General features: G+C 40.6%; 1 protein-coding gene across 1 annotated transcript in view; it reads left to right on the top strand.

Annotated features, from left to right (window-relative positions):
* LOC120515153 (regulator of G-protein signaling 5-like) overlaps window positions 1–25,920 on the top strand; it is a 104,368-nt gene that overhangs the window by 5,761 nt on the left and 72,687 nt on the right. The gene's annotated exons all lie outside the window — the stretch shown is intronic.

A 25,920-nucleotide genomic window follows, 5' to 3' on the forward strand; every position in this document is an offset into this window, starting at 1 on the left:
GGCCAGAAGGTCCAGGTGGCAAATGGACAAAAAGAGTGGTAGGGTGCTCCTTACCATACCCAGGAGGGTGGCAGAAAATGCCAATGATGGAGAGGGCATGCTGGTATCCCGAAAGGGTTGGACCAAAAAATAATACCCAGCCAGGAGACCAGAGGGAAGGATGGGGTTTTTTTAACTTGTTAACTACAGGTTCCCCCAATATGCTAGATAGCAGAATTCCTGGGGTAGGATTCCCACCCAGAGGCATGATGTGACTTGGGGGCACCCAGGGGTAGCAGGCGGGGTTAATAATCCCTACTTTTGCAGGCTTCCATTTGACTTTCTTGTCCCTAATCCCTACTTTGTGGGGCTTCTTTCTCCCAGTTCCAATAAATAAAAAGCTGCCTGACCTGATCCAGGGGAGTTGGAGTTGGTGGAAGAGGGACAAAGTGGAAGGAGGAGAGAGAGAGGGAGAGAGAGAGCATAAAAGCACACTCACTTTCTGCACACTTTATTGTGCTGTAGGTTTAATTTAAAATGGATACAGTATTGCCCATGCATCCATCTCAGGTGAAGAATTATGTTGTGTTTATATTACTGTAAAACCCTTTTCAGAAGGCACAGTATTTGTGGAAATAAAACGTTTTTTTTACTTTACAGGGACTTGTGTTGTAGTGGTTGTGTCTGGATGCACTGCCACCTAATGATCACAATAGATAGTGAGAAAGACACTATATGATACTGTAGATAGACAGATAGATAGATAGATAGATAGATAGATAGATAGATAGATAGATAGATAGATAGATAGATAGATAGATAGATAGATAGATAGATATGTAAGGCACTATATAAAAGATAGATATCTATTCAATATAAAATTATACTGTATTTCAATATGTATTGTAATATAATATAAAATTAGACTTTATTCCCGAAAAGCATTCCACTGTAGCTTTTCTACCCAGAAGACATGTGCACAGTGGCTCCCTGTGGGCAAACTATGGGCAGTGTGGGTGTGGGAAAACCCAAACAAATACCAAGTGACCCAATGAAGAAGCTGCTGCAAGGGCCTCTTTAACAAAGTTCCCGTAGTGGCCCTAAAAGAGTTAACCTCTGCAGTGCAAGGGCAGTAAATCCCTCAAGAGTAAGTAATGCTGCAAAGTAGTATTGTTGGTGGACTTTAGATTTTGATTGTATACGTATATATATATATATATATATATATATATATATATATATATATATATATATATATATATATATATATATATATACAACAATTTAAACAACTTCAAAAAGTATTGTTATTACATGATTTTATTCAACCTGGCCACTTTGTTTGTTTGGGTCAAATTTTGCAATCAATTTTTACCCACTTTTACCAAACTGATTTCCTTCAAACTTTGCACGCATGCTGATCTCCAGTGACAATGCAATATTAAATCATTTATGATCTGGAATCTGTACGTTAACTACGGCAAATTAAAACTTCTCATGTTCTTATACTTTTTAGCGATTACACATGTAAAGCTGTACCAATACCAATAAATGCAAAGGCACTTTTGTTTTGTAAGTTTAAATAGATTATACCCACATTAGCATTATCTTTTTTCCCTTTCTTATTAATTAATAAAATGACCTACACGTTTACCATGACACAACAACAGTTACTGCGAGAGCTTTGTTTGCTGCGACGTCACTATTAAGGCGAATGGAGCGCAGATACTGGAGTGCAGGGTGTGGGCCCTTGGATGAAACCAACCGCATGGTTTAGCTACCGAACATTCTGTTGGCGCACTAATAAGCTTGGCATAGGGCATGTACTGTAGCATCATCACTTAATGTAGCATCGGCATTTGGGTGGGGGTAACAAGTTACTGGTATATCGCGAATACCTTTCCGTGTCTGCAGTAATATAACGTATGCCTTTCAAGAAATAAGTAATAATAGTACAGTTACCATGACCTGAAAAGTAATAACATTACGCTTTTAACAACTTAATTAAAGTATGCAGTATTCTTTTTTTGCAACAGCAGCCACCATGTACTAATCTTTTATTGTTACACACCGTCATCAAATAGTCATAAAACACAGTCGGAAAACAACAATAGAGAAACTTCACTGCTCCAGTCACGTCTGCTGTTGCGCTTTCTCTGCTACAAAACTTTATTGCTTCCTATAAATAACGCAGGACTTGATGCCCGACCCCGCTATCTAGGTGAGGCTTACAAGACAGAACCTGAGCTAAAAATGACTTTCGAGGCGATTCCGTATATGAAGGAACCTTTATTTATTTAGATCCAAAACAGGCTACTTGCAGTAAGCAACCCTGAATAGAGAGTAAAGGATTTGTGAAATACCGGTGACTCATTATTTTAAAAGGACTCTTGCTTCATGCCCTGCTGGGTAGCCTGCCAAACATTAAAGACTTGAGTTATATTTTTTTAGGAACTTTTTCAAAGCACAAAGTAATCTTCCTAGAATGAAATAATATATTGTCAAGCAATAGTTCTATAAAGAACCATACAACCCAGTAAAGAAGCATAGAGTGCTATCAAAGAACCGTTATTTATATGCTCATTTTGAAATGTATGCACAATATATATTTATTTATTGCCTGTATTATTTGTCTTGTGAGTCTGTATCCTTTCCTCAAGGGATTAATCAAGTTTATCTAATCTAATCTATATATACTCATATATACACACTGCAGAGAGTTAGGAAAGAACACAATGGTCACTGAACCAAAATTAACACTTCAGAACTTAACTTACTAGTCTTATTTAAGATTAGAATCTATCTATCTATCTATCTATCTATCTATCTATCTATCTATCTATCTATCTATCTATCTATCTATCTATCTATCTATCTATCATACCCTTGTAGGGTATTTCTATCCCTATTCCTTGGTGTGTTGCAGTTTCATTTTTTTTCTATTTAAATGACATTTGTCTTCTTCCTTAGCAATTTCTTTTACTTAATTGCATTTGATGTTAATTCTTTTTTTTTATTAATATTATATAACTTGATTTACAATAGCAAAACCTTTTCTATTATATAGTGCCTTTTCTATCAAGCCTTTAAACAGTTACTTGTAAATAGAAATGGGTCGAGTGTCTTTGGACAGACTCACTCACTCACTCCCTCACTCACTCACTCACACACACTCACGTGTCCAGTAGCTCTCAGACCGGGGGCCGGAGGGGCTGCCCTAAAGTTATCGATGCAGTAGCAGAGTGTAGGAGACTTTAACAGGTTGGCACTGGCCAAGGAGGAAATCAATACAATTACTGCACAGCTTTGAAAAACAAAGAAAAGCAGCAAAACTACCAGAGGAGTTTAAGATAATAAATAGCCTGCCAAGCATCACACTGGGGATTCATGTGAAGGCTGCTTCCGATGGCACAGATGGAAAATGAACTGTAAGGCAGATAAACCAAGGACTGTAATGAACCTTTAATCCATTTTAGAACACAAGAGCAGGTTACAGAATTTTTTTAAAAATGCTGGAAACTTACAGCCCATTTTCTTTATCCAAGCCAAAATAGTATTGTGGTGGAGACTAAGAAAACTCAGAAAAGAACAAAAATCCAATTTTAATAAAATTCATAATACTCCATCAAGAAGACATCCCTTATTTCCCAAGCTGGCTTCGTCTTGGAAAAAAAAGTTTACAGTCACACAGGAAATGAATGTGCAGCAAGTCTGAAACGTTTTTAATCAGCAGTCAAAAAAAATGCTGAGGACCTTCGGGAAAAAAAAAAAACAAAAGCTGTGCAGCGTTCATAAGACCGAAGAGGCAGCAACACCAGAGCATGACATTCAGATCAGTTCAGTGGAATCCTGATGAGCTCCTTCCTCTAAACTAATAAAAAAGAAATAAATACGCATAAAGAATAATTATACAAAATGGTTTGGACAGTAAGGTCGCTTAGCATATTGACTAGTTAAATGTGTTACAGTCATGGCCGAAATTATCAGCACCCCTGGAATGTTCCCAGAAAATGCACCATTTCCCCCAGAAAATTGTTGCAATTCCAAATGTTTGGTATACACGTGTTTATTTCTTTATGTACATTGGAACAACACAAAAAACAGAGAAAAAAGCCAAAGCTGGCATCATTTCACACAAAATGCAAAAACCAAGACAAAATTACTGGCACCCTCAACTTAATATTTGGTTGCACGCCCTTTGGAAAAAATAACTGAAATCAAGCGCTTCCTATAACCATCAACAAGCTTGTTACACCTCTCAACTGGAATTTCCGATCACTCTTCTTTCGCAAACTGCTCAAGGTCTCTCAGATTTGAAGGGCACTTTCTCCCAACAGCAGTTTATTAGATCTCTCCATAAGTGTTCAATCGGATTTAGATCCGGACTCTTTGCTGGACACTTCAGAACACTCCGGCGCTTTGTCTTCAACCATTTCTGGGTGCTTTAAGAAGTATGTTTGGGGTCATTGTCCTGCTGGAACACCCATGACCTCTGACGCAGACCCAGCTTTCTGACACTGGGCCCTACATTGCACCCCAATATCTTTTTGTAATCTTCAGATTTCATGATGCCTTGCACACAATCAAGGCATCCAGTGCCAGAGGCAGCAAAACATCCCCAAAACATCTTAGAACCTCCACCATGTTTAACTGTACGTACTGTGTTGTTCTTTTCTTTGTAGGCCTCATTCTGTTTTCTGTAAACAGTAGAATGATGAGCTTTACCAAAAAGCCTCTAGCTTGGTCTCAGCTGTCCACAAGACGTTCGCCCAGAACGTTTTCTCCATTTTAACTGGCTTCAGGTGTGATTGCTATATTGTCAGCACCTGTTTCTTGCCACAGGTGAGTTCAAAAGAGCGTCATATGCTTGAAATAAAACCATTTACCTACAATTTTGAAAAGGTGCCAATAATTTTATGTGCCCGTTTTTGGAGTTCTTTGTGACATGATGTCAGATTTGGCTTTTTTTCTCTGTTTTTTGTGCTGTTCCAATGCACGTAAAGGAAATAAACATGTGTATACCAAAGCATTTGTAATTGTAACAATTTTCTGGGAGAAATGGTGCATTTTCTGGGAAAATTCCAGGGGTGCCGATAATTTCAGCCATGACTGTATATGCAGTAAAGTAAGACTGAGTTTAATGAAGATACGTTGGTCTCAGGGACGTGCGGTCAGAGGATGGAAGTGAGGTTGTCATCATGAAAAGTAAAAAAACTAATAATGATAATATAAAATAAATTTGTCCACTGGTCTGTGCTATAAATTTGTTTTCTGTATGATTCCAATAATTGTGATAATTTGTATAGTCAAAATCGCTGAACTTGTGCATTTCCTGTTCAGAAACGTGAGGTGCGCCAGCAACGAGCCTCACCTCCCCTCGGACTGCGCTCTCCCTCACACACGGGGCTGATGCATGTAATTGACTCGTGCCTGTCGCTGTCTCTCTGTATGTCGCCAATATAATGTTTGAAGATGCATTAATTATACTTTCCACAGTCTGGCTAATATCTTTAATGAATGTGTGTGACATATTTAGTCTTGCTGATCGGGCATAAAACTGCAGTGAAAAGGCACGAGGTGAGTGAGGCAGACAGTACCAGGTGCTCGTTGCTGCTGTTCTTCTATGCAGAGATGTCATGTCATTCATATCTATCTTTTCGAACAGTTAGATATTTCATATAAAATTAGACTTTATTCCCAAAGAGCATTTCACTGTATCTTTTCTACCCAGCGGACATGTGCGCAGTGGCCCCCTGTGGGCAGACTATGGGTGGTGTGGGAAAATCCAAACAAAACCAAACTGACCCAATATGGAAGCTGCTACAAGGGCCCCTTAGCAAAGTTCCCATAAAGTTAACCATAAATGTGTTGATCTCTGGCAGTGCAAGTGCTGTAAATCCCTTCTTGGCTCATGGATGGTTTGGTAGAACTGCATCAATGTAATCACCACCAGGTTCCTACATTTTATTTTTGTCTTAGCGTGCCTAATTCTGCAAGTTAATAGGTTGGTGTGCGGCATGGTGGTGCAGTGGTAGCATTGCTGCCTCGCAGTTAGGAGACCCGGGTTCACTTCCCAGGTCCTCCCTGCATGGAGTTTGCATGGTCTGCGTGGATTTCTTCCGGGTACTCCGGTTTCCTCCTACAGTCCAAAGACGTGCAGGTTAGGTGCATTGGCAATCCTGAATTGTCCTGTGTGTCCTGCATTGGACTGGCTCCGTGCCTGGGGTTTGTTTCCTGCCTTGCGCCATGTGTTGGCTGGGATTGGCTCCAGCAGACCCCTTGACCCTGTGTTTAGGATATAGCGGGTTGGATAGTATGCTGGTGGGATTTCAATTTTGACTGTAGATGTATTAATAGCAATTTTGAATGACCACAAAATGTATAATTTCGATACTGGCTGAAACTCCTCTCGCAGGCTTTGGTCTCATCACATCTAGACCAGTGGTTCCCAAACTCGGTCCTGGGGACCCACTGTGGCTGCTGGTTTTTGTTCCAACCAACATCCGTTTTTCATTGGACTCTTAGCCTAATTAAGTGTGTCGTTATTTCCCAGTTTCTGTGTTTTTGAATCAATGTAGAAATTACAAAACTAAGGTTGGTAGATTTTTTTATTAAAATGGACTAAGCAGTTATATGGGGAATATGTAATTTTTTAAAGTTGTTAACAGTATTTTCAACCTAATTTTCATTCCGCTTTTCCAGGTGCTCTGGTTATTTAATTGATTATTTACTAATTAGTGGGTCATTGCAGCTTTCATCATCCCAGGTGTCTGCTATGCTGGTTGTTAATTGTCACTATTAGGGTTAAAAGAAGGGAACAAACTACACAGGAAAAGGGGAAAAAATAGGAAAACAACAACAGAGAGTTAAGCATTTATAGCTTTAGAAAAAAATAGGAATATTTCTAAGTGTCTTATAAATGTAAAAACCATACTGTTGTGTTTTTCTGAATTCAGAATAAGAGAAGAATAATAAAAGACCAGCTAATTAAATGAGATCAGTTGTAATCGATAATTTTCACTGATTATGAATCTGGTGGGAACAAAAACCTGCAGCCACAGTGGGTCCCCAGGACCGAGTTTGGGAACCACTAGTCTAGACTATTGCAACTCTCTCAAGTGGTGGTCTAGGAATTTGTAAAATGAGCCAATTGGACGCCGTTTCTACCCAAGACAGATGATGAGTGTCCAACTGGGAAAGCAGAAACAGTATACAGCATATGTGTGTTAGTTTCACTGCCATTGGTACACTTACCTAGTGTGAGTGGGGGTCTACAGAGGAGAGGGCTCAGTGATGGTCTTATTGTAGGAGTTGACCTTTTTCATTTTTAAGTAAATGGAGGCTAAGAGGTGACATGCTGAAAGTGTTTAAAATTCTGAAGGGAATGAGTGCAGTGGATCCCTGCTGCTATTTTAAAATGAGTTCTTCAACAAGAACAAGGAGACACAAATGGGAACTTGTTAAGGGTAAATTTCACACAAATTTGAGAAAATTTTTCTTCTTTCAGCAAACCAGAGGCATGTGAACTGAGTTATCAGATAGGGTGGTGGGGAGTTAGAATTTAGTGAAATAGAAAGCTCAATCTAATGATCATTTTTTTGGTGAACTTTGAGAGATTGTGTAAAGAAAAAGCCAGTGAGCCATTTGAGTTTAACTGAAATTTCTTTATTACAGCAATAAACCAGCAAAAGAGGCAAAAAGGAAAATATTCAATTTACAAAACATCTTTGTAATCAAAAAGAAAGAAGACTATAAAAAAATTGCTAGCAGAATAAAGAAAGAAATGTCTAAACTAAAAATACTCTTAAAATTTTTTCTGCTAAGATATGGTAATTAGCACGTAAAAAGAACGGATCAAGAAAAGTCGTAGTAAAAATCATAAACCGAGGTTTAAAAACACACACCAGGTGAATTGAAAGCAGAGGCCACTAGATGGAGTTCTAGTCCCGGGCCTTTGAAAATTCTTAACCTCCCTGGGTAACCCCAAGCATCTCTCAGGCTCTGAATTCTATGTAAATTTCTTTAATTCACTTGATGTGAGCAGTAGGGGGCGCCACCAAGCCCCCAAACCCCAAACACATAAGGACCATCACAATTCCAGGTTCAATAACTGGAGTTTTTTAATCCAACCAGCAGCAATAACACAACAAACACACCCAAAAACGATCACGAAACCTTCTCCTGCCTCCTTCTCTCCTCCAGTGAGTTTCGCCCACTGCCTCCTGACTCTATGAGGTATGATGACAGGCTCCTTTTAAGCTGGACCCTCAAGTACTTCCAGTGGCATGACTTGGCTTGTTGGAAGCACTTCTGAGTTATACAGAAACCAGGGAGGTCCTCCCCCTAACAGCGCCCTCTACCATCACCTAAGCACCCATACAGGGCTGTGCTTCTGAACTCCAATTCCCATGTCCAAACTGGGACTACTTGGGGGGCACTGCCACCTGTTAATCTTTGGGATGAACTGCTCCTGGCCTCCAGCTCTCGCCAGTCCATCCTTCCATAATGGGAATTATAAAGTGTCCTAGCCAGGTAATGTCTGCGATTTGGCCATCTTTCCATATTGGCCGGGGAAAAAATCCTCGTCGATCCTGGCCGGGATGTCCGTCCTTCCTTCTGGGCACTTATATTGTATTACCCAGTTTTGATGAGACATGGAACGTTAAACCCAAATAATGCTTGGGATTGTATTCTACTGCCATCTTGTGGATGACATAACATCCTATTCCAAAACATCATGTGTTCTTATATGCGTTCTGCAACTCGGTAGTAACTCAACAAATGGCTGCACATCCCGTTTTAGGACAAACTGAAACTGGATTAGTTGAATCAAGAGACGGGATGACAATGTGAATTAGACGTTGACGTTGACATGGGTAGTGAAATCGAGGCATAAGGCACTGTTTGATCGAACCACCGTGATATGGGGTGGGATTCGTGGGAGATGCATGGCAATAAGCCAAAATGACTGCAAGCAAGAAAGAAAGATGTCAGCCCCTAAGCGCTGTTTACAATGCAGCAGCTGTCAATGTTAGTGTTAGTGGAAATGTGGAAGACACTGAGCCTTGTGCTGTGGTAGCCTACAATAAGACAAGGGGCACCTCAATCATGCAGATCAAGAATTGAAATTCCAACCTCTCATGCACAAGCATAAATAAAATATAAGCAAAGATTTAAAGGCATAATGAAGAAAATTAAGGCTTACACATTGCGTTACTGGTATGACTGACTGTACCACCCCACTGGCTGGCAAACCCATGCCACACTGCTAGATTCCACATTTAATTCAGTTTCCAAAGGTGGGCATGTTAAATGCATTGACAAATGGACCAGTGTGAGTAAATGCAGGGCTCTCTTCCAGGATTAGCTACTTGTCTTATTTCATTCTCAGACCATCAGCACAGGGCACAAAACATGACACAACTATGGAAAGGGTGCCAGTCAATTGCATGGCCTACACGCCCACAGAGCTGCCAATTTGGACTTGTCAATCAAGTGAACCTGCGTGCCCTGCTCTGTCACTAATCAACATAAACGTAGCTGGGTGGTGCAGTGGTTATGGCACACTGGGTTCAGATCCTTGTCTCTTGTGGAGCTGAGGGTCTCTCTGCAGGCGCGCTCTTGTTTTCCTACCACACTCCTAAAGACATTTAGGTTAGCATAACTGTAAACTGGCCTGAATGTGCACTCGAGTGCCCTGAGATGGACTGGCACCCTATCTAGGTTTATTTTCCACCTTGCACCTGTTAGAATAAGAATTGGTTGCCAAAAAAAAATAATAACCCTAATCTGCACTTCTTTGAACTATGAAATGATCTGCTGAAACATGTGGGCAAAGGGAAAACACGCAAACACTGCGCACACACACAGTAACTGGGCTGGGTACTTAAGCCCATTTTCTAGATCTAGAGCTAAACACTGTTCCACCATTCCATGTACACAAGTAAAAATACATCCAGGACAGGTTCTATCCCAGCAAGCACTGGGCACAAGGCAGGGAAAACTCTTAGACAGGGCACTAGATGAACTCACACACACCCTAGCTTAGCAATGCCAATCCACCAGACCTTCATAAGTCTTTACATCATGGGGGGAAACTCATGCTGATATGACGACATCATGTAAACTTCACATAGAGGGCACCTGAGACATTCACCCCGATCTCCTCTTTGTAAGTCACTGTTCTGTGTGGCTTTGCATTTTCATTTGTTTTAAATCACAGTTGTCAATGGCTGTGCCCACCTTCCTTAATTAGCAATCCATTCCTGCTGCTAATATAACATCCTTCTTGTGCCTTTTAAGATTCAGAACCCTTAGTTGGTCCCAGCAGCCAATAATAAATTGAACAGATAACCATGTGACTTGATCCAGTTTGTACCTGGGTGCTTATCATGTGATAGGTGTTTCAGTCAAGCATTTGAAAAGAAATAAAAAAGTGAAGATCTGAGAAATAATGATCTGCTTTGGACCACAAAACACTTTATTTATCTTTAATCCTTGTTTGAGACCTTTAACATTCCAGCTTACAAAGTTAACTGTTTGGTCATAGAGACCTTCCTTCTGAAGTAGTCTTAAATTAAGGTAGTACATTATTACACAAGATAGCTTTGACCTTCATTTCCAATTTTTCCAGGAGTTACTGCCATGTAGCCTATTGTTACGTTGGCACTTACAATTGTAAGGATTAAAAGGATAGATTAGAAATAGCTTGCTCTCTTTCTCTTCCCTCTGCAGCACCCCTGCACTCCCATTTTGCCTCCCTGAGTGAGGCTAGACCACACTTCACAAAGTCCCTAGAGACAGAGCACGTCCAAAACAGTATAAGGATTAATCTTGAGATATTTTTTGGCAATACAGTCTAAATACTATAAACATCAAATTAATCTTAAACAGTCCTAGATAGATAGATAGATAGATAGATAGATAGATAGATAGATAGATAGATAGATAGATAGATAGATAGATAGATACTTTATTAATCCCATTTGGAAATTCACATGATCCAACAGCAGTTTACTGATACAAAAAAAATATTAAATTAAAGAGTAATAAAAATGCATGTAAAAACAGACAATAATTTTGAATAATGTTCGCGTTTAACCCAGGGGTGGAATTCAAGAGTCGCATAGTGTGGGGGAGGAACGATCTCTTCAGTCTGTCAGTGGAGCAGACCCAGGGAATGATGTCAAACAGTAGCCATGGATAAGCAGATAATGTGTGATAATAACTCCTAATACAATAAACCAAGGGTATGATGTTAAACAGTCCCCTTTGGGGAAAATATACATAAATATATACTTTATATATATGCACATACACACATACACACATATACGCACACACACACACACATATATATATATATAATAAAATCCAACGTCTGTGTGTCTGTATGTCTGTCCACTTTTCATTAGAGAACTACTTAGCGCTTAAACATTCTGGTTGATTTTGCGACTTCTCTCTCAGCATTATAGTTTGATTTATTTGCACGAATCCAAGAAACAGGCTGTGGGCCGAGGGGAGGGGGAGGTGGGACCTCAGGAGTAGGCCCTCCTCACTCACGCTCTACCTCTTGCCACGTGTTGGAACATACCTTGCCTCCGCTTAGCTAGCGATATCTGTTTGTTCAGCAGACATTATCATCTAGAGATTGTTAAAGAGTAATGTTGACTTTTTGAGAGAGAGAGAGATCATAGCTACGCATGTATATATATATGCACATAAACACATATAATTGTAATTAAAATGAAAATGTAAAAAAAACAGGCGAGAAGGAAATAGGATGTACAATTATGCCATTAGTCTCATTTCAAATGGATCAAATACAAGGCAAGATCTTCTTTGCCTTGCCAGGAGACGACGCGTCTCACAATCATATTTCAAAAAGTGTCAGGATCAGTTTTCCTGGCTCTTTTTCTGCTTCATTCAGAGAAATAAAAATGTAGAACTTACCCAGAATGCCCACTTTCAATTTAGCAGGATACAAGAGGCTGTATCTGAACTCGACTTTCCATAAGTGCTGTTTAATTCTATAAATTATGACACGTTTTGTAGCTGTTGAAGGTGAGAAATTAGGGAAAATACAAATGTGGTTATTTTCAAATATAATCTCTTGTTTCTGTTAGAGAAGTAATGTTATATTTCATTTAGATTGTAATTTGTCAAAACGCACAGTGAGACTCCTAGGTTTTGAGGCATTTGATCCACATATGTGGTAAGCTGCTGATTTCTTGTTGTCTGATTTGAAGTCCTCTCCAATTGTTTTAGAGAATCGTCCAGCTACAAATTTCACTGGGTTTGGACTTGGAGACCTTCGATTCTGATATTATTCCTTCTGTATCCATCTTCCAATTGCAGCTAGTCTGACTCTCAGCACCCTGCATTCAGAATTTGCAGCCGTTGCTGGTGGCGTCATGAAAAAGAAAGAAATCAACACTTTTGGAAATGTGGCTGGATGAGAGCATGACAAAGCACTAACAGCAAGCAAGAATTGACTTCTAATTAAGAAAATGGTGGCAGCAAAACTTCTTGAATTGTACTTGAGAACCTGGATTAGATGGTCATCGGTTGAGCAGGTCTCCATGTCATTATTGTGTGGCCATCAGTTAGAGAAAAAAGAATCAATTAAGGGCTGAGAATCTTAAAAGCCATGTTAGTTGAAATTAAAGCATAAGAAAGGTTGTTCCATTAGCCGCAGGAACTGGTGACAAATGCAGAAAGCAACTGGCAGGTAAACCTGCAGCCCCTGCACCCCTCCAGGATGTGAGTGTGGCACCCCTGCTTTAAATTATCACATAAAGGGTCTGCAGCATAGAAAGAGAATAGATTTGGATGCGGGATATTCATGGCCTATAAGTATATCTTTCTAATATTTTTCCGACCTGCTTTTCCAATTCAGGGTCAGAATGATGGCCCCAGAAGAGCAGCCACATGGCAGGAAATCAGTCGGAACAGGACGCATGTACGGTACACACACACTCCCACTGGGTTAGCACTAGCGTCATAAAATATTTTAACATTTTGTTGCTGGACTGCGACTGGAGCAGCAGCAGCAAAACATCATTCATGTATGTGAATACCAGCAGTAGGAAATAAGCATAAGACACTCAGTATGTCTATAATAAGCCATTTACAGTATTCAGACCCTTTACTTTTTTACACATTACGTTATGTTGCCAGCTTGTGCTAAAATCATTTCAATTCAGCAAACAACACTCGATGCATCAGAATGGAAAAGCAAAAACAGGATTTTAGAAATGTTGTATAAATGTATTAAAAATAAAAAAAATCATAGTCATATACTGACACAAGTATTCAGATCCTTTACTCAGCACTTGGCAGTCATTCCAGCGTGGAATCTCCTTGGATTTTTACATTACAAGCTTTGCACACCTGGATTTTTGGGACTTCCCACCATTCTCCTTTGCAGGTCCTCTCAAGTTCTGTCGAGTTGGATGGAGACCATTAACGGGCAGCTACTTCTAGGTCTGTCAGGAATCTGGGCTCTGGCTGGGTTATTCGACAGTCTTCCTAGCAGTTTCCCTAAGCCGCTCCTATGTTGTCTTTTCTTGTGTGTTTAGGGTCATTGTCTGCCTGCCCACTCAAGTCTGCCAGGGAACAGTGCCTGGTGATGCCACCTCTACATGGTATTAAGTCCCAATCCAGACTTTTTTCCTGTGTAGTTCCTAGTTGGTGGAACAGGCTGCCCACCTCCATCCATACTGCTGAGTCCTTCAATGTATTGAAGAAGCGACTGAAGACCCAGCTGTTCTGTGAATATCTCTCAAATTGATGAAATATAAAAAACTTTGCTCTGTGATATTTTGTACTCTTGGTTAATTTGTTTAAGTTTAATTACTTTAGTGATTGCAATCTATGATTGTAAATGTGAGAGTTATAACATCTTTTCACTTGTGACAACCAACTTTTGTTACACTTGCTGAACAAACAGGCCCTGACTTATCCATCCATCCATTTTCTAACCCGCTGAATCCGAACACAGGGTCACGGGGGTCTGCTGGAGCCAATCCCAGCCAACACAGGGCACAAGGCAGGAACCAATCCTGGGCAGGGTGCCTACCCACCGCAGGACACACACAAACACACCCACACACCAAGCACACACTAGGGCCAATTTAGAATCGCCAATCCACCTAACCTGCATGTCTTTGGATTGTGGGAGGAAACCGAGCGCCCGGAGGAAACCCACGCAGACACGGGAGAACATGCAAACTCCACGCAGGGAGGACCCGGGAAGTGAACCCGGGTCTCCTAACTGCGAGGCAGCAGCACTACCACTGCGCCACCGTGCTGCCGGCCCTGACTTAATGTTACTCAATTCTTTATCTCATTTGTAAGCAGATAAACGTAAATGTAAATCACTGACCTGTTGGAAAGTGAACCTTGGGCCCAGTCTGAGGTCCAGAATGCTTTGTTCTGTTTGTCTTTCCCTTGACCCCTGGTCTGGTGCCCCAGTCCCCTACACCACAGCATGATGCTGCCACCACCATGCTTAACAGTTGGAATGGAATTGCGCAGGTGGTGAGTGGTGCCAAGTTTCCTCCAGACATCATGACAATCTTGGTTTTGTCACACCAGAGAATCTTGTTTCTCACAATCTGAGTGTCCTTTAGGTGTCTTTTTGCAAATACCAAGGAGCCGGTCAATCCGTTAGGTGACATGGGTGGCTGTGTAGGGCACCATCACATGGGGGGGCAGCATTTCTGAAAGTTAGGGGACGCACACTCTGGAAAGCGAGGAACACCGATAATCTAACTCAAGCAGCATGCCTTTCCGTTTCATCAAGGGCCACCATTTTGATAACTGAAGTGATGAGCACTTCGAACCTTCTCCATCCACACTATGGACACTGAGGGGTGGCGTTTTTGTAACACAGGGGGCATGTGCTCATTCCAACCTCGTCCCCACTCAAGCCTAGGACTTTATGTGGGCTTCATACTGAAACTCCATACTGGCTTCTGTGTATCTTTTACTGAGCAGAGGCTACTTCTTTCATAAAGCCCTGATCAGTGGAGTGTTGCAGTGATGCTTGTCCATCTGGAAGTTTCTTGGTCACTCTCTTTCCAGATTTGCTCAGTTTGGTCATGTGGCCAACAGCAGTAAGCCATGCTTGTTCTAGAATCCTTCCATTTAAGAATTATGAAGGCAGTTGTGTTGTTCGGAACCTTCAATGCTGCAGAAATATTTTTGTAGCCTTTGCCAGAATTTGGGCCTTGACACAATCCTGTCTCTAAGCTCTGCAAGAAATTCCTTTGACCTCGTGGCTTGGTTTGTGCTCAAATGTGGGACTTTCTATAGGCAGCTGTGTGTCTTTACTAGTCATGTCCAGTCAATTGAGCTGACCACAGATGGACTCCAAAGAAGGTGTAGAAACATCGCAACAAACGATCAGTTGAACGGGATGCACCTGAGCCACATTTCAAGTGTCCTAGTAAGGGGTCTGAATACTTGTGTCGATGGGATTATTCATTGTTTAATTTTTAATACACTTGCAAAAATTCCTAAAATCCAATTGGATTGACATCTGGACTCTGACATGGCCACCCCAGGACATTAATGTTGTTGCTTTGAAGCCATTCCTTTGTAGCTTTGGCTAAATGCATAAGGTCGATGTCTTACTAGAAAAGAAATGGGTTTCTTCCTGACTCCCATCAGGTTTTCCTCCAGGATTTGCCCATATTTTTCTGAATTGATTTCCCCTTCGAAATTAAAAAATACATTTCTTATTTGCAATGGTGATGGACAGGTTGACAGATGAGATTAGACAGGAGTCCCCATGGACTATGATGTTTACTGATGGCATAGTGATCTGTAGCGATAGTAGAAAGCAGGTGGAGGAGACCCTGGAGAGGTGGAGATATGCTCTAGAGAGGAGAGGAATGAAGATCAGTAGGAGCACCAAGACAGAATACATGTGTGTAGATGAGAGGGAGGTCAGTGGAGTGGTGAAGATCCAGGGAGTAGAGTTGGTGGCCTTAAGTGGAACAGGAGAGTGTTCAGATACCTGGGGGTGTTTTAGGACAGGATGGCATAGCTAAAGAAAACTGGGCAGACTGGGTGGAAAAAGTTCAAGCCAGACTGAACAAATGGAAATACCTCCAAAAGGAAATCTCCTGTCGAGGCAGGGTTTTATTTATCAAAAACTTGATTGCCTCCGTGTTCCGGCATAAGTTGCAATTTGTTGACCCTCCAATATCTGTCATCAGAACCATCCAGGACATTATTTTGGATTTTTTTTGGGATGGGCTACATTGGGTAAGGCGAAGTGTTCTGTATCTGCCTGTAGAAGAAGGCGGTCAGGGACTCATTGACTTGTTGAGCAGGATGGAGGCCTTTAGGTTGCAGGCGTTACATCAGCTCTTATACGGACCCGAGCTTCTGCCATGGAGACAGCTGGCCTTTGCCTTATTTCGTGAAATAAGGGGTTTAAATATTGCTGGACATTTTTTCTTTTTGCCCTCTGCCAACTTTGTTAGGTCTGATCTGCCTGAGTTTTTATCAATCTACACTTCAGGTCTGGCACAGGAAGCTGAGGAGAACCAGGCTAAATCTGGTGAGTTTTTTTTGGTTCATGGAAGAACCTTTAGTCAAGAATCCTCTTTTAGAATGTCCATTATTACTTTCCAAATCTTTTGTATAAATTCTTTTAAACAAAATAATTTTGAAAATAAGACATTTAATTGATACAAACATGAGGTGCTGGCACACCCCTGCCCACCTAGCAGCGGTCCTGGGGATCAGATCAATACGTCTGGTTGAACTTTTTATCAGTCAAGTATAAATAACACTGTGGAGGTCAGGTGCGAATTCTCTGTGTGCCGAGTTCTTCACAGGTGAGGGGACACCAGAGGCAGATATGGCATCGTTCGCCGTTACCGTGAGGCCAAATGTCACTGACCACACTGACAGACTTGGACACCTTCTCAAGTTTGGTACTCTGGTTGAGAAAGACTTTGAACTGTTTGATAAAAAAGAGCTGTATAAACTGTGTGTCAAAGTGACATTTTATAATCAGTTGAAAGAGTTGCCAGATACACTGTGGAGGAAAGAAATGCAGGTCCCCGAGAACATCACACCATCTTGGAGGGCTTTCTATAAACTCCTATTGCAGAAAAGACTTGGGAATCTGCAGTGGAGGATAATACACTCGGCCTTAGCCACAAACTCATTTCTTATTACAATTAAAGTTTCAGGGACTGACCAGTGCTCGTTCTGTGACACGAGAGAAACCATCTTTCACCTCTTTATTCACTGTGAACAGCTGAGGCTGTAGTTCATGTTCTTAGAAGTTCTTCTTAGTGGTTTTGGGATAGAGTTCTCAAACGTTTGCTTTATCTTTGGAATTAAAAATAATAAAAAAAATAGGAACAAATGTGTTATTGGTAATTTCCTCTTAGGACAGGCCAAGTTGGCAATCTTAAAAACGAGGAGAAATAAAGAAAAAACCTCATGGGGACTGACGCTCAGCTGCTCTTCAAAGTTTTCTTTAAAAGTTGACTGAAACTCGAATTTATGTACCACAAGCTAACAAACAATTTAGAAATGTTCAGCGACATGTAGGGGACAGGACTGGTACTGTGTTCGGTGGAGGGGGGCGAACTAGAAATGAAAAGAAAGTAGTGGTGGGCATTAACAACATGTTCTTATTATTGTGTGGAGCAGGAGAAGTGTAAAGGGGGAGTAGTGGTGGTCTTTGTGTTATAATGAATTGTTAACTTTTTGTTTTTCTTAATAATGTGTGGAGTAGGAGGAGTGTAAAGGGGGTCTGATGTATGGCTTTTCTGTTTATTCTGAAATTTGGCTTTTTGTCATTTGACTGTGCATATTGTTAAGTCTGCGGTGGGTTGGTGCCCTGCCCAGGGTTTGTTACCTGCGTTGCACCCTCTGTTGGCTGGGATTGGCTCCAGCAGACCCCCTTGACCCTGTAGTTAGGATACAGCGGGTTGGATAATGGATGGATGGATGGATAGATGGATATTGTTATGTTGATATTTTTCTCTTTATTATTATGTTCACAATAAATGTTATTTTAAAAATAAAAAATCTATCGATAGATAGATAGATAGATAGATAGATAGATAGATAGATAGATAGATAGATAGATAGATAGATGGTCATTATGTCGTCATTTTTGTGAAATGTACAGAGTACAGTGAAATTCTCACCAGCTTGTGTTATCAACACGCAGCACTTTGCCATATCTTTCCTTGAAACGTCTGTCATCTTTTCCTAGCCACATTAAGGATTAGCAATTCTCATAAAACCCAACAAGACATCACAACGTGTATATAAATAGATATAAATGTACAAAAGATCCATAAATAATTTCAAAATAAAGACGACTATCAAGGCTTCTCCAACCCTCACTGTAACAACAAAGATGCCCAAAGTACTAAAATAGAAGGAGTATTTATAACACGTAAAACAAACTGAACAACAGAGAGTCCTAATATAGCAACTGAACACAATACCACCAAACTTGCCCTCCTTGGTCTTACAATATACATGTATATTTGTATAGTTCAAGTATGATTAAGTTGTTAAATGTTTTCCTTAACCCAATGAAAGCTGTTTGCAATTTTGTATTTTTTATGATTAATTGCCATTACAAAATCTGGAGCTGGTTATTATTTGGAAATTACATTTGTCTTTACTGTCGACTTCTCGTAATAGAGATTACTTTGACAGTTAGTAAGCCCCCGTAGCTCGATGCTTTTCCTGATAATGATTAAGTCCAGATTGTTTGCGTCTTCAGGCTGTGTGGTCTCGTACCTAAGAATCCTCAAGGTCACAAGTTTATTCAGAAGCCCCCAACATTCCATCTAAGTGTAATATTTGACCCTGACCAATGGTTCTATGCCCATATAGTCTAACCTAATACAACTAAAATGTCATATTAAAATAATGAGTTTTTAGCAGTTTCTTAAAATTAGGCTGGCGGATTTCTATCTGAATAGTATTCCAGATTGCAGGCTCATGACAGCAGAAGGCCGCCTCACCACTTCTTAGCTCTTAGAATTATAAGCAGACCTCCATTCTAAGATCTAAGGTTACGACTTTGAAGTGTAAGGGAATAGGCATTGCAAAATATAAGACATGGGGAGTTTATTTAGGGCCTTGCAAATAATTAATAGTATTTTAAAGTCAATACTAAATGAAACAGGTAACCACAGGTGTTCAGATTATTTTTTTGTAGTTAAGATTCTGCCTGCTGCATTCTGCACTAACTGTTACTGATTGATGTCTTTCTTAGATAGTCCTGTTAAAAGTGCAATACAGTAATCTAGTCAAATAAAAAACAAAATTGTTAACTAATTTTTCAGTTTATTGTAAAGTTATAAGAGGTCTATCTTAAGCGATATTCCCTAAATGAAAAGATGCAGTCCTAGTAATCTGGTTAATATGCAAATTAAAGTTCAGGTCAGAGTCAATAGTTACCCCTAAATTCTTTACCTCCAGCTTGACTTTTAAGCCTAATGGATCGAGTTTATTTCTGATACACTCAATACATCCATGTTTGCCAATCATCAATTGGCCAATTCGCTTACTTGACAGGGTGTAGATCTAAGTATTACATGCAAAGGTCTAGTCACAATCTGATATCTGGGTGATTACCTAGCAGGCTTATACATGCAACACTGCTTTACACCCTGTCAAGTAAGCAAACCAGCCACTGTGGGACAACATCTGAGGCTTTGACTTGGGCGCTGATGTCAGAGGTTTGATCCCTACAAGGTACTATGTATCATACATATTGTGACGTGTGAGTCACTGTTTTGCACCCCAAAACATGAGGCTGAGTCTCAGTACTTTATTCAGCTTGAAACAGGAACAGCATGGTTATTTATTATGGCAGGATCTACCACTCTCCTATACATAGACAAATCAATCAGGCAGGGTCGAGGCCAGGTTAGTGGCCAAGTAATCCTGTTCCTTACATTTCTAATATTAATTGCATCTTGCATTATAGTGCAACCACAATTGGCTCAGATTTTCTGCTACAGCGCTGGGAGCCTGAGGTTGCCCAGGCAATTGATAGGCTGTCTTCCACAGACATGCTGATTGTACTTCAGGACACTCTTCGGCATATCATCTTGTTGGGGGAGTCCCAAAAGAGCTTAGAAACCTTACCATATATATATTGTAAAAGATGTAGAAGCACACAGCATAAAGGTTTGGGGTTTTCCGGCCCCGTATATTGTAAACGATCCACAATAAATCAAAGAAAAGCAGGTCAAAAATATAAACTAAACAGTTCATATGCATGACGCCGAATCATGGCGTCGGCGGCCATTTTATGAGGGATGAGCCGGAAGTGGAGGAATGCTGGGAAGGAACCATGAGGGAGGATGGGATCGATGATGTCAGAAAAAAATGGAGGAGGAAGGGCGGAAGTAACGCACTGCGGGCAAACCCGGCTTATGGTGGCGGAGCATCTTTTTTCCTAAAAGAAAGCAAAGGGAGAAAGTTAGTACCCCGCCATTCCCTGCCGGCGAATGTCTTCCCAGGTGTGTTAAGAGCCGTCCGCGGTCTTCTACTCGCGCGTGCATGACAATATATATACAGTATATCTTATATATAAATGTCTACGTGTGGAAGTGTGTTTGTCTGTCTGGCCCGGAAATGAGACATGGAGTCAGGATAAGGGTTCCACCTCTGAGGAAACAGAAAACTCGCTTAGCCACTAAAAACACAAGCAAGGCTAGCACATTAGCAAAACAAAACCTTAGAAGAAACTCAAAGTCGCTTAGCCACTAACATCAGCAAAACGGTATCCCTTTTACTTTTTTTGTTGCCGTTAATATCTATTATAATAAAAAAATCCTAGGATGAGACAAGACTTTTTAGTCTGGGATGAGATGTGACTTTTTCGGAGAGATACTTTCAAGTCCCATAAGACTTTGAGCCAAGAGTTTAACCCAAGCCCGGGCCGGAAATAAAAGACAAAGAGTAGAAGGCAATGTAGAACATCGTAAAGAATTCAAAACCGTTGGTGCGATACACATGCAGAGGAGGTTTGAGATAATGAAAGTACTATAATTCGAAAGTCTCAAAAAAAATTATAGTAAAGATCCCATTAGTGCTAACAAATGGAAATTATTACACGATGAAATAACAGACTAATGAAAAGAGATCGAATATATTATTTACCCCTAAGGTCGTCTCTTGGAGCTAAGGAGCGAAAAAAAAAAAAAATATATATATATATCTATATGTGTGTATGTTATAAGTTAAGTCCTTTATCATCGGGGTGGCTCACCAGCTGATGTCAACAATTGATTCTGAATTATGAAGGTGAGAATGTGTGTGTGTCTGTGTACTGTGTGTACTCTGTAATAGACTGGTGAGCCATCTGGAGTGAGTCCCTGCCTTCAGATCATTTCTGCTGGGATTTTCACTGTAAGCCTTATTTGGTGGACCGATGTATGATTTATCGTTCATACTCTGTCGCAATATGCTTGATGCAGAAAACCTGAGAGCCTTTAAAAATGAAAATAATCTTCATGAGGTATTTGGGACAACTTAGCCCACCAAACAAGCCTGGTGGCCTATAAAAGTTCTTCTGGGACTTAATGGCTGTTTCACTTCTCCCACCACTATACTTTTCACATTTTTCATGTAAGTACAGTAAAAGTATGATTCATCGATGTTTAAACTATTAGTGTATCACATTCATCGATGTGAATTACAAAACTTTTTGACCCTTTGTTGTTTACTGAAATCAGATATATAAGGAAATCCCCCAAGAGAAAAAAGAAAAGCCAAAAGAGCATTGGCTTCAAACGCAGCCTTTGTCCATCTTCTTAAATAAAGAAAATGAGTTAAGTGTTGAGGGGAAGAGGTGAGCCAAGAGTCTAAAGGTTAGGTCAAAATGGCCTGGAAGTTTACAGCTGCTCTTCAGTCTCCTTCCCTCCTGTGGTATTGAACACTCCGACATAGAATCTGTCCCATCAGCAGAGGGAAAGTTTATAAATGGATGGCATTTAGTAGCCTCAGCCCTCGCCTCTCTGTCTAAGGGTGAAGGCTCTCTTATAAGCACAGCAACTGAGGTTCATGCAGTAAGCTTTGCAAGATGGACATTAAGAAATGACAAATCCTTCAGTACTGATTTGTTAATGTGGCTGGTTTTGTTCCAGTAATAGCAAGTGAAGAACAATGGGCTCCCCGAATGCTTTGTCTTTGTAATGTTTGTGTGATGTCAAAAATAAAACAGTCCTTAAGGATGAATATCACCATGTATCGCCGTTTTTCACTTCCACTCCTCAAACACATGTGTGTCAGTCTGATGGGGGATTCTAAGTAACCCCCAGTCTAAATGATGGCATCTAAGATTAAATGTTTCACAATGTCTGACAATGACATAAGCTGCAGGTCCCCTGAAGGTAACAGGGTTCAGAAAATCAATGGATGGAAAAATACACTTACCGGCCGCTTTATTAGGTTCAACTGCTTGTTAACACCAATATCTAATCAGCCAATCACCTGGCAGCAACTCGATGCATTTCAGCCTGTAGACCTTGTCAAGACAACCTGCTGAAGTTCAAACTGAGCATCATAATGAGGAATTCAGATGACTTATGTGACTTTGAATGTGGTATGATTCTTGGGACCAGACGGGCTGCTCTGAGAATTTCAGAAACTGATCTACTGGGATTTTCACACACAACCATCTCTAGGGTTTACAGAGAATGATCAGAAAAAGAGAAAATACCAGTGAGCGGCAGTTCTCTGGGTAAAAATTCCTCGTTGATGGCAGACGTCAGAGGAGAATGGCCAGACTGGTACCAGCTGATAGAAAGGCAACAGTAACTCCAATAGGCACTCATTACAACCAAGGTATGCAGAAGAGCATCTCTGAACACACAACACGTTGAACCTTGAAGCAGGTGGGCTACAGCAGGATGAGACCACACAGGGTGACACCCCTGTCAGCTAAGAACAGGCAACTGAGGCTACAGTTCACACGGGCTCAACAAAACTGGACAACAGAAGACTGGAAAAATGTTGCCTGGTCTGATGAGTCTCGATTTCTGCTTTCGGATGGCAGGGTCAGAATTTGACATTAACAACATGACAGTATGGATCCATCCTGCCTTTAATCAACAGTTCAGGCTGGTGGTGGTGGTGGTGTAATGGTGTGGGGGTTATTTTCTTGGCACACTTTGGGCCCCTTAGTAATAACTAAGCATCATTTAAATTCCACGGCCTACCTAAATATTGTTGCTGACCATGTCCATCCCGCAATGTTCCCATCTTCTGATGGCTCCTTCCAGCAGGATAACACGTCATGTCACAAAGCTCAAATGATCTCAAACTGGTTATCTTGAACATGTCGATGAATTCACTGGACTCAAATGGCTTCCACAGTCACCAAATCTCAATCCAATAGAATTGGGATGTGCTGGAATGGAAGAATCACATCATGGATGAGCATCTGACAAATCTGCAGAAACTGTGTGATGCTATAATATCACTATGGTCCAGAATCTTTGAGGAATGTTTCCAGCACCTTCTTAAATGTATGGCATGAAGAGTTTACCCGGTACTAGCAAGGTGTACCTTTAAAGTGGCCGGTGAGTTTGTATATGGAGGGAACAAATGCAGTACATAGATTCATTTTCAGTGAATTATACAAATTTGCTTCTTTGGAGTTCAACAGGATCGCTACAGTAACGTTTAATTTACAGACATGAACAAATTTGTTGGTACCCCTCCATGTAAAAAGAAGAACCCTCAATTATCTCTGAAACAACTTGAAACTGACAAAAATACTTGACTCCCATAATTGTTTATTCTGTATTTAACAAAAATCAACATTTACTATAGAGCTTTGATTCAACAGAATATTTAAAAAGACACAAATGAAAATGGCCTGGACAAAAACGATGGGACCCTTAACCTAATACTGTGTTGCACATCCTTTAGAGGCAAACACTGCAAACAAGCGATTCCTGGAGCTTTCCATGAGACTTCTGCACCTGTCCACAGGTAATTTGACCCATTCGTCCTGACCAAACTGCACCAGCTGTGTCAGGTTTGAGGGGTCTTCTGCAGACGGCATGTGTTTCAGGTCTTTCCATAGATGTTCAATAGGATTTAAGTCAGGGCTTACAGAAGTACACTTCATGCCATTCTTGGGTGCTTTCAGCTGTGTTTTGGCTCCTTATCCTGTTGGAGGGTCCATTAATTGTGACTGAGAGAGCTTTCTGACACTGGGCAGTACATTTTGCTCCAGAATGTCTTAAGATTTCATTGTTCCCTACCCAGACTTAAGGCATACCATGCTAGACACAGCAAAGTAGCCTCAAAACATAACCGAACCTCCTCCATGTTTCACAGTAGCTATGGTGCTCTTTTCATTAAAAGCTTCATGTTTTTCATTTGTGGACACAGAGCTGATGTGACTTGCCAAAAAGCTCCACTTTTGTCTCATCTGTCCAAAGGACATTCTCCCAGAAGCATTGAGACTCGTTAATGTGCATTTCAGCAAACTGAAGTCTGGCTTTTTTATATGGAGTCCACCTCGGTCTTCTTCCATTGAGCCCACCGCCATTCCAAAGGCAAGAGATGGTGTGATCAGACTCTGATAGACCTTGGAGTTCAGCTTGTATCTCTTTGGATGTTGCCTTTCGCTTTTTGTCTGCCATTCTCACTATCCTTCTGCCTATTTTCCAAGGGTTGAGGTGGCTACAGTGCCATGGACCTTACACTTCTTCATAATATCATAATATCATCAAGCTGCTTAGAAATGATGTCCTTCTAGCCTTTACCTTTCATGTGCTTGTCTATAATTTTCTTTCTGATCTCCTCTGCCAACTTTCTCCTGTGCTTTCTCTGGTCCATGTCTAGTGTGGGACTAATGATGACACCAGACAGCACAATTGGAGACGTGTGTGATACGAATTCAAGAAAACAGCGGATATGAAAATTCACTTGAATCCAGTTATTTAGAATCTGTTCTAGGGGTATCTCCAAATGTGTTAAGGCTATTTTAGAAGATCTTTGCAGAATAAGCAACACTTCATCTCTTGTCACACTTACTCGATACAGGTAACACAGGGGTCAATGGCTTTTCATTTCATCCCTTTTAGGAGGCACACAGCACTTTTTCAATGATCTGTAAGGGGACCAACAGATCTATAAATATCATGTTTTGAGTAGCTGTGATTGTCAACATTTTAAGTAAATCTTATGTTTTAACCTTGTTATGCAAATGCATACCATAAATATGAGCTTTCCAAATACATTTTAAGAGTTAAATGAAGTTTTCTAGTGATAACATTAACACTGGTGATTTTGCTGTCTACATTTATAATCAAATTGATATTTTAGTCGTACATGTATGTGGTATGGGCTAATTCTGATTTGTGGAAGGAAACATTAAAAAGCCTAAGCTACCGGGCAGGCCAATGATCAGGTGAGCCTGGGCCCACCCAGGCCTAACACTGCTGCCACCCCTGAAGCCCAGGAATATTTGTCCATTAATGACTTTTGAATAAACTATTGCCAGATGACAACAAATCATACAAGCATTCAGTCTGTGAGGTGCTCCATTAATGGTCATTCACTGATCCATCCTTCCATTACCAATCAGATCCACTTGAAATGTAAGAGGCGGAGCCTACCGTTCACTTATTCTTGCTGTGTTCTTTTCCATCATGTATCTATCTCTCTCTCCATTGTGCATCCAGGCTTCAGTCCAGTCCCCCAAGACAACTAGTAAGAAGGAAATGAAAGATGAATAACCGAGCCCAGTGTGCGTGTAAGCAAAGAGTTGGCCATTTCAAGGCAATAAATAAACTTGATAAGAGGCTTGATATTGAAAATTACAGCTTGTTGGAACCTTGTTTTAATGATCTTCATCTTGCGTTTCAGTTATGATTCATATTCCTCAGCTAATTTGGACTTTTGCCTGCATGC

The sequence above is a fragment of the Polypterus senegalus genome, chromosome 14, assembly GCF_016835505.1.
Source record: "Polypterus senegalus isolate Bchr_013 chromosome 14, ASM1683550v1, whole genome shotgun sequence".
In the NCBI taxonomy this organism is placed as follows: Eukaryota; Metazoa; Chordata; class Cladistia; order Polypteriformes; family Polypteridae; genus Polypterus; species Polypterus senegalus.